General features: G+C 42.1%; 1 protein-coding gene across 3 annotated transcripts in view; it reads left to right on the forward strand.

The window, feature by feature from the left end:
* Positions 1 to 2452: 2452 nt before the first annotated feature.
* Positions 2453 to 17327, forward strand: part of LOC116324382 (sialic acid-binding Ig-like lectin 12) — a 28857-nt gene continuing 13982 nt past the window's right edge. For 2 of the 3 annotated variants that reach the window (XM_039619281.1, XM_031744958.2), the window contains exon 1: positions 2453 to 2604. The gene's annotated coding sequence lies outside the window, so the exon portion shown is untranslated. Of the gene's footprint in view, positions 2605 to 8189; positions 8253 to 17327 lie in introns of those variants that run through there. The other variant, XM_039619282.1, reaches the window with a different exon arrangement.

Consider the following 17327-nt stretch of genomic DNA (forward strand, 5'->3'; position numbering starts at 1 on the left):
AGTAGAGAACGTCATTTAACTCTTTCTGCACCGCTAGGTGAATGAGACGTTGACAGATCGTTTTTTTTCTTTCTATCGGGTTTTGTTTTTCTTTACTCGAAGAGATCAAATTATTGGTGGGGACAATTCAATAACCGCTGGTAAATCTGTACAATACTTTTTAAGACAGACATACAACATTTAAATTTATGCTTTAAACTTTTTGATACAGTTTATGGTTAAAGCTGGAACAGGTATCCATTAAAACTCCCTTAATTAAGCTTCAACAGGTCTAGGCTGCTGGTGGCTTCACACAAAGCACTGAGCACTTCTTCTTCACAGCAAATTGGCCAGTGAGTACGTAAAAGTCATTTTCTGTTCTTTTGTTTTACTGAACACAACAGTTAGGGAGTGACAAAACAGCAATCCTGATACAATAGCTGTTTTAGTAATACATGTTCTTCAGAGTGTACACAGGAATGTTGCTTTGCTGACAGACCTTTCCTTAGAACTAAGAGAAGCTGTGTTATTGTGGTATTCATCAACCTGAAACAAACTGACTACCTCAAAATGTCTTGCTTCATTCACATCACACCGGTTGAGAACCACTGGTCCAACAAAGAAAAAAGCTTAATGCTACTGGCTGTTAGCATTAGCTTTCTTCTAAAATTATGATGGATGGAAATTATTGCTTGGAATAACTTTCAGTTACAGATTTTTTTCTTTGCATTTGTAAAGACAGTAGGGTGAAAAGGCAAGAGAACAGTATAGCATCTTAAACCGGTATTTCTGGTTTTCAGTGATACTGTATACTGTACCTTATTCATACACGTGATGATATATCGTCGGCAACAACAAAACGTAATTATAATTTGTGTGTGCAGTTCCTTTCATTACACCTAAACCACAGTAAGTTTAATTTTTTACTTTGTGCTTACCTGCGCAGCAACTTTTAATGATCTAGACTCAGAAAGCACTGTTACAGGTCCTATGAAATGCTTCTAATGTGAATGAATGAAGCCTTTATTTGTCGCTTGCAGTTGTTTGCAGCAAAATCATACCCCTTCCAACCATACATACATGACACAAACATCACATTGCGGAGACAGGTCCGAACAGGTAGCGTAAAGAAAAACAATGAAATGTGCATGTATGAATGAAATGTAAGAGCAGTGGAGGAGGAAAAAAAGAAACTCTACTCAGACTGAGCTCCTGATAGGGGATGAGTATGAGAACAGAAAACAAAAAATCCTCAGCACAAAATCACATGAATCTTCAACACCATGAAAACACATGGCAAGCAACAGGGTTGGCTAAAGGGGTTAGAGTAAGCCAATGTAGACAGCAGCATTGGGCCATGGCATCTCTAGGCAGTCCAGCTGACCGGCCGTCTGCATCGCATGGGGGGCAAGCATCAGAGGAGTTTGGAATGGGGGAGGGGAGTGAGTGTGCATCTGCGTCCTGTTTTCAGCCTCAGAGAGTGTCCTTTCACCCAGTTAAGCTTTCTTCAATTTCCGATAAGCCAGGGCCAGTCAGATCAGCAAGAACCCCATTATCGTGGTTCCAAATAGGTAGATGTCTTCAATGTCCTCAATCGACAGTCCCGCCAGGCACACGGTGCACAACTTCTATCATCCATCCATTGTGTATCCGGCAGGGAACATCCCTCCAGTACACTCGGGCTGTCCCGAAGGCTCCTCGTCGAGAAGAGGGTGTCAATTGCATTTAGGGACCAGTTAATCAAATCCATAATTCTTCTTTAGGTTTTAGAGAACAAGACCCAGAGACTCTCTGAGGGTTAGAGTTAGACAAGACTAGAGAAGGACATAAGAAGTAAAGCAGGAAAGATAAGGTGAGGGAGAGTGGGGAGTCCACCTCCGTCAGAGCCAAAGAAAGACACCCAAGTGATGGAAATGATTACAATAAAACTCTAGCCTGCAATGGAAATGAGGACTGTTAGGTTTATACTATTGATTGTCATTTATGCTTAGAAATATATATATTTATATATGCTTAGAAGTATATAATCATTTGTAGATTGAAAGAATGTCTCATCCTAGGAGGTCTGTAACAACTCTGTGTAGTGTAAAGAGGGGAGTGCGTTCACTCCTCTTCAGAGTGTTCTGGTATAGATCACACACCTCCTAGGGTCATGAGAGAGGTTGTATCTTCTCCTGCTGATATATGGTATAGCAAACACACGTATATCTGTTTGAGTGTAAGAGCCCTTTGTTTAGATGGACCGCTAGACTCCTGGCACCAGCTTTGGGGAGTCGTACACAGGGCCACACACACACACACACACACACACACACACACACATACCTACACTATGCACAGACTGGTACCCTTTGTTCACGTGTACGCCTATGTAAGATGTCATATGTTAATGAACTTATGCATATTCATAAAACCTCAATAAAGAGCAGTGATGCAAGGGAGCAGACGAGAGCGACTGGGGTCAAGCGAAGGAATGGCGCGTGTCATAGTTCTCTCCCTCGTGCACGAGATCAAAGAGCTCTGGTGACTTGCGTCTTGCTTTTTGCTGTTGTAGTTGAATTGTCTCGTTCCAGCGAGGGGTTGTGCTAGACAGACCCATCAAGGACTACTGCATCTCAGCAGCAGGTAACAGGCATACAGCATTTAGTGTCTGCATGGTTGTTCTTTTCTGCTCAGAGAAATGTTCAGTGATTCTTCATCTGAGCCAATACAACAAAAGCAACATGTTCATGTTCCTTGACATATAGATGAAGCAGCAGCATATAATCTGCAAGGCCTAGGTTTGGAGCAGTGCAGCCAAGATATGTGAGGTAGCTGGAAAAAAGGACAAACTGAAATATTGAGCTCAATAGGACTGTTTTTTTGTGTTTTTGTTATGACAGGTTATTATTATTGTTATTATGGAAATTGTAAAATGTTTCATTTTATTTTCACTTTTCTACAAAATAATAACTATTGTCACTCATTTCCTGTCTCCAGCCATTTCATTTCGCATTCACCTCAGTTCCTATTGTAATCCTGTTGAACCTAGCAACTGGTCTGTACTTTTGGCTGTCCTATACTACTTAACGTGAGTCATGGGTTACAGTAAGGACTTAGGAAAAGAGAAGAGAAATGTGCTGGGAACTGGAACAGACTGAGGCTAGTCTCTTCTTAACAACCATGTGTCTGTGATATAACTAAAGTTTTGTCACAATGTGTTCTAACACAGGTGTTTTATGGAGGTCATATAAACACGAAAAAAACTATGAAAAATACCCGTTTATTACAAAAGCTTGCATTTTAAAGAAGAAGCAGGACAAAGCTTTCTTTTGATGTTAAAAAGCTGCTAGATCTAGGTTCAGTGTCAGTTTTGTGACTGAAAGTTGATGACAGGAGTATTTTTGGATCTGGACCAATGGGATATGTATTTGTAAGAGTTTCACTTTCGGCAGGAGAATAAACGAGTCAAGCAATATAAATTAGAAAGTCTTGAAATTTTCTGCAAATCGCACAAAATCGAATGTTCAAACACAGTCTTCTGGTTGAGATATTTGCTATGAGAACAGTTTATTTTCATAGTCGGTGGATGTTATCAGAAAGAGTGTGTAATAGACGCTTTGTGTGAATGGTTGTAATAGAAGTTGTTATAGTAGCGATAGCAGTGTCAAAACTTTGCATTTGGCATATAGTAAGAATATTTGAATTGAATGAAACACACAAATTGGCAAGTGAATGTGTCAAAGCCATTTTCTGTTTCTGTTCTCTTGTTTTACTGAACACAACGATTAGAGAGTGATGTGGCACTAATCTAGATATCCTGGGTTTTTCAGTAATACATGTTCTACGGTGTGTACAGAAGAATGTTGCTGTGCTGCCGGATGTTTCCTTTAAACTAACAAAAGCTGTGTTATTGTAGGGTTTCATCAGCCCGAAACACAGTTACAACCTCATAATGTCTTGCTTTGTTCACATCACGCTGGTTGCGAACCACCGGTACAAACCTTAATGCTACTGGCTGTTAGCATTGATACAAATGATGGCTTGGAATACTTCCCAGTTGCTACTATATGAGCTCAGTTTGTGTTACATCTTGCACATTATCTGGAGAGGTATTTTCATTTCTGTTACCTTTATTTTTTAAATAACCATTTCAAACTATTTACAGAACAATCAGGTGTTCTGCATTCAATAAGATGCCACACAAATTATTTGTGCCACTCCAAAAAAATAATTTATGTCCACTATAAAGGAGAACATCACAGCCTGATACCTGCAGGTCTGACAGCAGCAGGTGTATCACTCCTGTTTCTACCTGGAGACAGCAGTCACCTCATTGTTTTGACACACAACACAAAACTATCCACAACACTGCACACTAATTACACAAGACAACACATTAACTACACACTCCAAACACGCTAAACGTCACAAATCTCTCACATCTCAAAACTCGCTCTCTCTCTTTTTCTGCTGTCTTTCTCTCTCTCTCTCTCTCTCTCTCTCTCTCTCCCTCTCTCTTTCACGCCATCACCCCTAAAACTTCCCCCTCTTCCTAAACTTTTTTTGGTCATAAGCAGAGAGTGCTTGCTAGCGCTGTCCTTAGACAGCAAGCGTGAATAAAATATTGAGGAAAAAACGCTCCGTATATATTGTTTATCATGACTCTGGTTTTACGTGGCCTATCAACACAATTTACAAACTGGTATATATCACCTTGTTGCTTTGTAATCTTAAAGTGGTCATGTGATTGGCTTACCATGACTACTATATTCTTCCTCAGTCAAACTGCAGCACTCATGTGATTGTTTTTCTCCCTGAGCTCCAGGTGTTTTGCCAAAAAGTGATTGTCTACCAGAAAGTGATTGCCGTCCGCGGGAGCGAGCGCAGCTGCTTAAAGCTGTAGCGCCCAGATTACTTACGTAGTCAGCTACTTCCATGCAACTGATATAAAGTGCAGTAAGCTGAACACAGCTTCAACCGTCTGTCTGTTGAAAAATAGTAATGCGACCGCACCGCATTTTCTTGTTAGTAAGGGTAACAGCGTTGTAACGATAGGAATAGTAATCAGTTAGATTACTTGTTACTGAAAAAAGTAACGCTGTTACTTGTAACGCTGTTATTCCCATCACTGGACATAGATATAGACTTTATGTATCCCACACTGGGGAAATTTGAAAATTCACATGTTACAGCATCACAAAGGTCAGGAAGAAAGAGTGAATTAAAGATATCTTAGAAAAAATAAAAATAAAAAAACAAATAAAAAATGGGAGTACTGGAAATTGGGAAGTGGGAGTGATAGAATATACATGTGTATTTTAGCAGGTATCTATTGTATGTGTTTGTTATACTACAGCCTGATATGATCCTCCACATGCAGGTGATGAGTTTGACTGTTGTCCATGATGGACATTTGCTTGGCTAACACCCTCCTCTCATTAACCTCCTCTATGGGGTCTAAGGGACTGGCCATGAGACCGCTGGCCCTCTAAAACAATGAAGTCATTTCCTGTCTCTCTCCGTGATGCTTCCCAGCAGAAAATAGCAAACTCATATCAGCAGAGATGCGCTGTGTTCATTTATTCATCTCCTGGCTTGGGATGATTGAATGGACTGTTAACACCCAGAGTGGCTGCATTAACAACAGAACAAAGGCATGCAAGTTTAATGTAATCCAAACCTGTCAGTCAGACATCATATCCATGTCACAAGTTGTGTCATCCACAGCATTATAGATTACAATTAAAGAAAAGGAAAGGTTCTTTGTCCACCACTGAGCAACTTGTGAACCAAGACATGTTCAGATTTTAAAAGACATGGGCCAGTGTGAAATAAGCTATTATCTTTTAGTTATTTAGAAGAAAGAACATTTAGTCTTGTTTATTTGTATATTCACCTTTGAATTATTAAAAAATAAAACCTGACATCACAGCAGTTTGTACCTTTAACAGCATGTAGAACAAACCTAATGACATTCACATAAAGCTTCAGTCAAACAATTCTTTGAGGGTTGCAAAACTGGGCAGGTAACCTGCATAAAATGAAGCTGACTCAGTCCCCAAAACAACTGAAAACCTGTGTGTTTATCACAACAACATAGCAGTGTTTGCTCAGTATATTTTATGATTTGGCTTAGTGTGCATTGCACTAAATTACTCAGCAAGTGAAACACCCTCACATGTGTTAAAAGAGGGAGAAAATACTATTTTCTGAAATACATTGTTTATTACAGTCAGTGGCCAGTAGGCGTCACTGTGGTGATGGGTTTAAGATTTCCAGTACAATTTCGATGAATGTTTCAGTGTTTCACAGAGCCTCACTTTGCCTATCACTACCTCACAAACTGTGGTCTGTTGGTGAGATAATCAATTGTCCATACAGTAAGGCGATGGTCGACTCCTGCTGAATTATATTGAAAGCATTAGACAAGTTTTTGTAACACAATCAGTTTTAAATTTTACTAATTTGTTATCGACATTTTTTGATAGTGGTATATGTATTAAAAGGATTGTGACCGTAAACAGCAGGCAAAATGCAATTTGCCTCAGCGGAGAACAAATTCTCTGTAACCTGCTTTGTAACATTTATCCTTCACATCATTTTCCTGCACAGAAAGCAAGAACATGTTGACCTCGGTTCCCTGATAGTCCTGTCCCTGTCCTGGGAAGATACTGCAGTTGAGCACAGATGATGTTGCTGAAAACAAATCACGTGTCATTGGATGATTAAACGTGTGGTCTGCCTGTTGAAGCACTTTGGAAGTACTGCTTTGTTACCAGAATGCTGATTACATTACAAACATACATTTATTAATACCTGCGTATTTATTTTTTTTAACATTTTTTTGCTTAATCACCATTCTTGAAAAATCTTTGGACATCATTGGTGACTTTAGAAGCTTATCACTCTGTTTCCTGTCAGGAAATGGGATGTTCACAGGTGAACTTACCCCTTGGGCTACGGTGGCCAAGAAAGAGAGAATCTTCTCTCAGCACATGACTAATAAAAATGTGAGAATAACTTTTATTTCTTAAGTCATTGTTGACGATGTCTCAGTTTTTATGATGTTTAAATGTTTTAATAAAAGTTAACTTACAATGCAATCAAAACTCCTTCTGCAAGATCTGATGCACTCAGTACTTATTTTGTTTTAATAGTGGACATTTCTAACTAATATGTACATGACCCAGATAACACTGAGTTAAGTCAATTCAAGTCATTCAAGTTGTGAGAATGAATCAGACTCAAAGCATTATTGTTGACCTAACTTGCTTTTTGAAAGAAAGATTGTTTTGATGTCCATTATACTTCTGTGATTCTGTGAAAGTTGATAAAACCGAAGAAGCACTCCAGAGATGCACAAAACTAGAAAACAAAACAAAACACAAAAGCATTTCTAATAGCGTGAGTGTTCATCACTAAGACAAACTAAATATTGCTATCTGTAGCATCAACTGCTGCTGCTTTCATTGGGAGTGGACATCCTGCAAAGATCACTCTTAACAACCCAATGATGCAATAATGAAAGATGGTTAAATAATTTCAAAACTTTACCACGAACTCTTCTTACAAATGTATTGAAGCTTTAAAAATTTGAAAATATTATAGAATAGAAAATTTAAATAACTTGACTTTGTTTTATAATTATTATTTGTCACTGTCAAACACAGAAGGAAGGAGTGCTCTGAAAAAAGAAGACAACCTTTTGTCACCAGAACTGCTTATAACCTAAACAGAAACTAAACTGAAACTCACTTGTATCCGACCATCACACATATACGCATATTTGCTGATCCCTGGGACTGTGCTGCTCCCCAATGTCATGTTTTTTGTTCAGTTACCTGTTCTTTAACTTTTACATTTCTAAAAAAGTAAGTACTGTAATTTCCAGTTATTCATTGTTATTTTTTTAATGCGTACATGCCATATTGAACTATTAGTTTTTTGTGTAAAGGTTTTAGAATGTGTCCATGCTTTGCAGACAAGAAAAAATGATTTAACTTATCTTTACCTTGTAATATTTCTTGTTTTATCAGCCTGTGCATTGAAATGTTATGAATGCATAATGGGACCCTCTCTGGGAAGCTGGACTGAAACTGAAACTGTTTTAGATCCATTACACTCACAGAGCACTCTACAGGCTGCTAACATGGAAACTTAAAATAAAAACAGCAGCATGTTTCATAGACCTATCATTTGTTCTTTTGATTATCCACATTATTATCAACAGCTTCATCCATCCTGGGCGAAAACTGGTGAGGGAGACCATGCTGGGTTTCGTCGTTCCAGAGGTTTGGAGAAACTTGTTCCCTTTCTTTCATCACAGAAAGGTGTCACATGTTCTGTTAACCCACTGAGAGATGCACCATTTCAGAAACATCAGGAAGACTGAAGTTCATTGTAATCCTCGTAATTTTTTTATAACTAACGTATTAGTAATTAGACTCAGCAACCATGTTCTACCGTTTTGTGCTAGTCCTGGTCGTTTTTCTCTACTTTTTTCACCTGTGTCTGGGGACCCAGAGCAGGGATCCTTTGTTTATAGTAAGGATCAGCTGTTAGCGCTGTGTCCTGCAGCGGTACTGCCGGCGGACAGACTCAACATTCCCAGCGAGCTGAGGAAGAAAAGACGGAGGTGTTGTGCTGGGAAGGAGCGCCGTCGCCCGAGAAGGAGACGTTATCGACCATCTCTTCCTTCTGTAATTATTGGAAACGTAAGATCTTTGCCCAATAAGATGGATGAGCTCACGTCGCTAACCTGGTCACAGAGGGAGTACCGGCAATGTAGCATCATTATGCTAACGGAGTCGTGGCTAACATCGCTAACTCCGGACACGAGCGTGACACTACCGGGATTCCAGCTGCTGTGAGCGGACAGGACGAGAGACAGCGGTAAGAGGAAAGGAGGGGGACTGGCAGTGTTTGTGAATGACAGATGGTATAACCCTGGGCACATCACTGTAAAAGAACAACTCTGCAGCAGAGACATTGAGCTGTTAGCCGTTAGCATGCGTCCGTACTCCCTGCCCCGGGAATTCTCGCATGTTATCGCGATAACAGCGTATGTCCCCCCCCTTGGCCAACGCGGATGCAGCCTGTGGACGTGTCCAAATTCATGGGCTGCATCCTCCTGAGGACGCATTTGTAGACCGATTACGTCACAGCGACGCGCCGAAGGCTATCCAAATTCGTAGACTCCTCCGAATGCAGCCGACAAATGCGTCCTCCTTTTCCCCGAATTTGAAGGATGGGTCGGTTGTGTCCTTCGTGGCCCACCATATCCCAGAATTCATAGCGCGGCCCAGCCAAACTCCAGTTTCCGGCAATGGCGGCCGCTACTAAGTTTTAAAATTACTTTTATTAATCTTTCTGGGTCACAAAATAAACTTTTAACATATTTTCAGGCGAGAATGTAGCTGTGTAAACTTCAAATATCTGCTTGGTTTATCAAGGTATCGCATATTTGCAAAAGTGCTTTGACGTTTTCGGAGACGTCTGTTACCCACCAGCTCGATAGCTAACCGAGAGCTCGAGGGTCACTGAAGCCGCCGAGAACTGCACAACTCCCGGCACATCATTTTCAGATCACCGCGGACTTTCGCTACTCAGATTAAACGTAATATATAAGTCACTTAGACAACCTAAAAATGATATTGTTTGGCTTTTTTCAGTGTTTTATTTGTTCGTGAGTAAATTGGTTTGGCTGAGATTAAAGTTATTAGATTAGATTAGATAAAATAAAACTTTATTAATCCCCCGGGTGGGTTCCTCCTTGGTTTTCACACAGCTGAATAAACGTCAAACAGAAAACCAATTAAACAAAAGTGTGAGATGGTCGAGAGTTTACGCCAGTGTCCTTTTATATTTTAGATAGCAAGGAGCAGACGGCTGAGTTTATAGCTGTGTTCCAAAACGTCGGCTGCATCCTTCGGAGGCGGCATTTGAAGGCCGATTACGTCACAGCCAGGCGACGAAGGCTGTCCCAATTCGTCGACTCCTTCGAATGCGGCCGACAAATGCGTCCTTCATTTCCCCGAATTTGAAGGATGGGTCGGGTGTGTCCTACGTGGCCCACCATATCCCAGAATTCATAGCGCGGCCCAGCCAATTTCAGTTTCCAACAATGGCGGCCGCTACTAAGTTTTAAAATTACCCTTATTAATCTTTCTGGGTCACAAAATAAACTTTTAACACATTTTCAGGCGAGAAAGTAGCTGTGCAAACTTTAAATATCTGCTTGGTTTATCAAGACATCGCATATTTGCAAAAGTGCGCCGATGTTTTCGGAGACATATGTTACCCACCCGCTCGATAGCTAGCCAGGGGGTTCAATGGTCACTCGAGCCAGCAAGAGCAGCGGACTCCCGCTTCATCGTTTTCAGACTCTCTTTCGCTACTCAGGTTAAACATGAGTAGTCACTCGGATAACTTAAAAATGTAATTGTTTGGCTTTTTTCTGTGCTTTATTTGTTCTGGAGCAAATCGGTTTGGCTAAGATCAAAGTTATTAGATTATTAGATTAAATAAAACTTTATTAATCCATCCGGTGGGTTCCTCCGGGATTTTGACACAGCTGAATAAACGTCCAACAGAAAACTGATTAAACAGAAGTGTGAGATGGTCGAGAATTTATGGCAGTGTCCTGTTATATTTTAGATAGCAAGGAGCAGACGGCTGAGTTTATTAAACTCCACCGACACAGTGGTGATGCAAATCTGAAGGCTAGACGGTCTCATTTCACAGCCTCGCACTTCCGGCCATCTCGGTCTTTGAAGGACCCGGCCCACGTAGGCCGCGAAGGCCGGGTCCTCCGAAGGATGCAGCCTACGTTTTGGGACACAGCTGTTTAAACTCCACCGAGACAGCGGTAACGTTAATCAGAAGGCTAGACCGTCCAATTTCACAGCTGTTTACTTCCGGCCTACCCGACCTTCTGAGGACCCGGCCCACGTAGACCGCGAAGGCCGGGTCCTCAGGAGGATGCAGCCCATGAATTTGGACACGACCTGTGACTCTCTCCACTCTGTGGTCAGCAGACTGCAAACACAATCTCCGAGAGCCCTTCTCATAATATCAGGGGACTTTAATCATGCCTCACTGGACTCCACACTGCCCACCTTCACCCAGTATGTGACCTGCCCAACCAGAGACAATAAAACACTGGACTTACTGTATGCCAATGCAGAAGAGGCATACAGTTCATGACCTCTCCCTCCCCTGGGCAGATCTGATCACAACCTGGTGCACCTTGTCCCTGTGTATGAGCCCTTAGTGCGCAGGGAGCCACCAGCCACCCGCACAGTACAGAGATGGTCAGAGGAGAGCGAGGAGGCTCTTAAGGATTGTTTTGAGTCGACTGTGTGGGAGGTGATCTGTGATGACCACGGAGAGGACATCGACAGTCTTACTACATGCATTACTGACTATATTAATTTCTGTGTGGATAACACCGTACCTACCAGGACTGTACGGTGTTTCTCCAACAACAAACCTTGGATTACCCCAGAAATTAAAGCCGTCCTCAAGCAGAAGAGGAGGGCCTTCAAATCCAAAGACAAAGAGGAGTTGAAAAGGGTGCAGAGAGAGCTGAGAGGACTGATAAGGAATGGGAAGGACAGCTACAGGCAGAAGATGGAGAACCAGCTTCAGCAAAATAACATTGGTGAAGTCTGGAGAGGCCTCAGAACCATCTCAGGCCACAAACATCAGAACTCTCTGCCTGGGAGGGATGTGAGGTGGGCAAATGAACTGAATCATTTCTTCTAGAGCTGGGCGATATGACCCAAAATTCATATCTCGATATTTTTTAGCTGGATGGCGATATAAGATATATATCTCGATATTTTTTTAAAGCCATAAAGTAAGATCAAAAAGAGAGTTCTTAGTCAAACCTGTGTCCCAGATGTCACACAGGCACTTTTATTAACATGCAGCATAGATGTACATGAAAAAAACTACTCAAAAATAAATTAGGAGCATTTATTAAATAATAATGCTCTATAAATAAAAGAAAACTATGTTGTTTTGTGCATAACAAAGAGCTCACAACTGTGCAGTCAAAATGTAAACTAAAAGACGCTGAGCATAATAACATAGACAGATTTCACAGCTGCTCTGTTCCCAACTTCTACTGCGTGACTGACAGCCTGGAGTTTGAAATCCGCTTCGTAACCATGTCTATGAACAGGTGCCATTTATGGTCCTTATACACATGCAATACAGTAATATAACGTTGAAGCACAGTACGTATTACTCCGCGAGGCTCCTCGGTAGCCGTAATGCTCCGACAATCCATCAAGCGGTGCAGCTCCGTAGCTTACCAAAGTCGAACGAAAACATTTTTTGACAGATAGCTGAGCGCTGTGTATCACATAAAATCGGTTCGCGGTCATCAAGCACAACCAGAATTCATACAAAAGGCGCGCAGTCAACTTTTGAGAAAATGAAAGGATTTCAGGCCGTGCATGGCGTTAGCGTGGCTAGCTCGTTAGCGTGGCTAGCTCGTTAGCGTGGTTAGCTCGTTAACATGTTGACGCCGTGTCCAGCCCCACGCACGGGGCGATGCGCAGTAACTCATTAACGGAGATTTGCCATGTCCATCTTGTCGCTGCCTGCAGGTGAAGCGATGGGGGAGGAGGGGGAGTTGTGTTCAGTGAAGGAGAGGCGAGGTCGAGTAACGTTGCGTAAAGACAAAAGTGGACGAAAGAGAGGCAAACTTGCGGCTCCGCAACTATAATTATAACGTAACATAGACTATATCGATTTAAAGGATATTGTCACATCTTATATCTCGTATAAAAATATATCGATATTTTTAAAAAACTCGATATATCGCCAAGCTCTAATTTCTTCAACAGATTTGATTCATCCATGAGGCAGTCTCCAACATCGGCTGCAGACTCACCCACCCCCACTGCTGCTGTTCCACCTCTGACACCTCAGACACTTCACACCTCCTCTATTCACCCTGCTCACTCCTCCCCACCCCCAATAACAGCATCCAATACACACTCAACACAAGGCTCCAGCCTGTCTCTCTCAACCACCCAGGTTAGTAGGGAACTGAGGAGGATTAAAGCCAAGAAAGCAGCGGGTCCAGATGGCATCAGCTCAAGGGTCGTCAGGTCCTGCGCGGACCAACTGTGTGGGGTGATGGAGCACCTCTTCAACCTGAGCCTGAGGCTGGGGAGAGTCCCACAGCTCTGGAAAACCTCCTGTGTTGTACCAGTGCCAAAGACTTCACGCCCCAAGGACCTCAACAGCTACAGGCCGGTGGCTCTGACATCCCACCTGATGAAGACCCTGGAGCGGTTGGTCCTGGCTCAGCTTCGGCACCTGGTGAGCTCATCACTGGACCCACTTCAGTTTGCCTACCAGCCTGGCATTGGAGCGGATGATGCTGTCATTCACCTCCTACATCGTTCCCTCGCTCACCTGGAGACCGCTGGGAGCACTGTGAGAATCATGTTCTTTGATTTCTCCAGTGCCTTCAACACTATTCTTCCCACGGTCCTGAAGGACAAGCTGGAGAACCCAGGAGTGGACCACCACCTCACAGCATGGATATTGGACTACCTCACCGACTGACCACAGTATGTGAGGACTCAGGGCTGTGTGTCGGACAGGGTCGTCTGCAGTACGGGGGCCCCACAGGGAACGGTTCTGGCTCCGTTCCTCTTCACCATCTACACTGCAGACTTCTCCCACAACTCCACCCAGTGCTTCCTGCAAAAGTTCTCTGATGACTCTGCAATAGTCGGCCTCATCACTGATGGGGACAACAAGGAGTACAGAGGACTGACTCAGGACTTTGTGGACTGGTGCCAGCTGAACTACCTCCAGATCAATGCCAGTAAAACCAAGGAGCTGGTGGTAGACGTTCGCAGGCACAAACATCCTCCACTGCAACCACTGAACATCCAAGGTATGGACATTGAGACTGTGGACAGCTACAGGTACCTTGGTGTTCATCTGAACAACAAACTGGACTGGACTCATAACTCAGACGCCCTCTACAGGAAAGGGCAGAGCAGGCTGTACCTGCTGCGGAGACTCAGGTCGTTTGGAGTGGAGGGCCCACTCCTGAAGACCTTCTATGACTCTGTGGTGGCCTCAGCCATCTTTTATGGTGTGGTCTGCTGGGGTGGCAGCATCTCTGCCGGGGACAGGAAGAGACTGAACAGGCTGATCCGAAGGGCCAGCTCTGTTCTAGGATGCCCTCTGGACCCAGTGGAGGTGGTGAGTGACAGGAGAATGGTGGCTAAGCTGTCATCCCTGTTGGACAACATCTCCCACCCCATGCAGGAGACTGTGACAGCACTGAGCAGCTCCTTCAGTGGGAGACTGCGGCACCCACGGTGTGGGACGGAGAGACTTCGCAGGTCTTTCCTCCCCACTGCTGTCAGACTCCACAACAAAGACTTCAACTGATCTAACACACACATGTGCAATAACACTAAGTGCAATACTCTTTTTCTGAAAAAGTTGTATTTTTTACTCAGTTGTATAAAGCATTTGCATTCTATTTTTATCCTATTGTATATTTTATTCTATTTATTTTACTGTATATTTCAATTTCAATTTCAATTTATTTATATAGCACTTTTCACAGGATAAAAACCACAATGTGCTTCACAGTAATATAAGACAGAAATACATAAAATACATTAAAATACATTAATAATCAAACATACAGCACAAATCTAATTAAAAGCCAATCTAAATAAATGAGTCTTAAGCTGCTTTTTAAAAGAATAAATACAATCAAGACAACGTAAAGATGGAGGGAGAGCATTCCACAACCTGGGGGCCACCGCTCTAAAAGATCTATCACCTCTAGTCTTAAAACGAGTTCGTGGTATTTTATTTTATTTTATTCTATTCTTTACAGTTGTGTACAGTATTCTTATTTCTATTCTATTCTATTCTTATTGTATTCTAATTTTGCTATATAACTTTTGCACTGTCCACTTCCTGCTGTGACAAAACAAATTTCCCACGTGTGGGACTAATAAAGGTTATCTTATCTTATCTTATCTTATCTTATCGCAAGGATGAAGGGGGACTGATGATGTTCACCACCAGGTCTCTTACAGGGAAATCTTCTGAACAACACGATAGGCTTGCCCCAAAAGATGGATAAACCCAGCATTTCATGAACACTGTGATGGAGGCCGTTGCTTTTTGTAATGTTACAAATAGTTGGAAAATCCTCAGAGACTTTTACATAAAGAAATTATATTCAGTTCTGTAAAAAGTATATTTAAAAATATATTATCCTCTCTAGTTACTCTGGTATGAATGACTCTGAATCACTTTATGGTAAATAACACAGCTGCTGTGGCTGTAGCAAACATCAGCTGATACTAGAAAGTAATATTAAATAAATTCTAACAACAGCTGACTAGCTGTTGTTTAACGCGACCTCTGCTCGTTTCTTCTTTCTGGCGCAAGATAAACAAATGAGAGAGACGGGACTTGCGACAGAAAAGCCGATCAGCTGATCATTGATCAGTTTCATGATTGAAGTAGAAACAGGAAAGGGAGGGGGAGAGAATGAAAGAAGAAGAGGCAGCTGTGCAGCTCCAGCTATGTGTCTTTTTCATTGTAGCTGAAGTACGGGACAAACTGCGTTTCTTTTCACCTCAATATGAAATGCGTAATATTTTCTCTGAATACGAGAGGATTCCGTTTTTTAGGGGACGGTAACAATTAACCTTATGAACAAAATAAAATTCAACATCAGTAACTTCATAGCACCCACCCAGCTGTATAGAAACTCCACCATGCTAGCTAGTACCCAACACGAAAAAGTCAGCATAACGAAAATAAACTAGACCTAAACTTGGTTTATATCTGACCCAGATAGACTGCAGGTCATAACTTCTTGCCTGAAGTTCAGTTCACCTGACACTCGGACCAGCGGCTGCCTCGGGTCTCTGCTCCTCCTGCCTCCCCTTTCCCTCATCCACCTGCTGGCTTGGTTGGCTGTAGGGAGGTGTGTGAGGAGGGATGGCTGTACGGAGGTGTGCGATGAGGGGTTGATGTAGAGAGTGTCAGCACCACAGTACAGGATGAGGCAGCGGACATCCATGAATACATCAGGAAGATGGCCGTTGCCGACTGCATACTCAGTGAATAGTTTAGGCAGCAGAAACTCAAGAAAGAGGAGGAACCATCATCATTGTTGGGAAGTTTATTTTATAAAATGTATTCCATTACAGATTACAGAATACATGGCCAAACATGTATTTTGTAATTCCGTTAAGTTACTCTATGAGAGTAAAGCATTCTGGATACTTTGGAATACTTAATATACTGTAATGCTTTTTACAACTACACGAATGGACTATCTGAAGTGTTTTGAGAATGGCATTAAAAATGGCATTAAAATAATGAGGACATTCCAAATGTAAGCATTGTAGCACCAGTTTGCATTCTTCCCATAGATTTAACAAGTTTTGATGTATCACTGATGTCATCAAAAAAAGCCATGAATTCCCTAGAGCTTTAAAAGTCCTTTGTACAAAATTTTCCAACAGGTAACCTTCACAATGTTTACCAAGGTAGTGTGAACATGTGAGAACAAGAATGAAATATGGTATTCCTTCGCCACATTGTGGTTCACCTTTCGACCATTGGACCATTAGCGAATGCCGTAATGCTTCACTTGTGAAAGCAAATTTGTTTGGTATTTTTGGCCATTTAGACAACAATTCTGATTGCTACACTGTCGGACAGGACAGGAAGAAAAGAAAGCAATCGACACTAATGATTGGTTGGAATAATTTCTCTTTTATCACTATACGAGCTATCTAATTCCTTAGAATGAAAAGTTGCAAACAAAAAAATATAGTCATTTGAGATTGGTAAGAGCAAGCGGAATAGCAGTATAGTCAGTATCACTTTCCTCCCCATTACAATGCCCCTGTCAAATGTGTGAGAATATTAGTAGACTGTAATTATCACACAATTCTCTCTGTTGTCAGAGACTGTAAGTTTACCTAAATTTTAAGTCAGACTACTGTTACGTTTTCTACACAAGACAAGACACAAATGTGGATTAAAAAGACTGTCACGGCTGCCGAGGCGAGCCGTGTGGTGTTGGAGGAAAGGAGGACCCAAAATGCAGGCAGTCGATGATAATGCTAGTGATGTTTATTTACATGGTGGTGAGGAGGCAAAACAGGCAATGAGGGAAGACAAAACTAAAGAAACCTAAACTGGGAAAGCTAAATAACAAACCTGAGAGGATACCAGAATGGGGTGAGCGGCAGAGAGACACGGACGGGGAACAGGACACCGTGGAACACAGACGAACCGGCAACAGGCAGGAGAACACACAGGGTTTAAATACACATAGCAGG

This window comes from Oreochromis aureus, linkage group 11, assembly GCF_013358895.1.
Source record: "Oreochromis aureus strain Israel breed Guangdong linkage group 11, ZZ_aureus, whole genome shotgun sequence".
Lineage (NCBI taxonomy): Eukaryota > Metazoa > Chordata > Actinopteri > Cichliformes > Cichlidae > Oreochromis > Oreochromis aureus.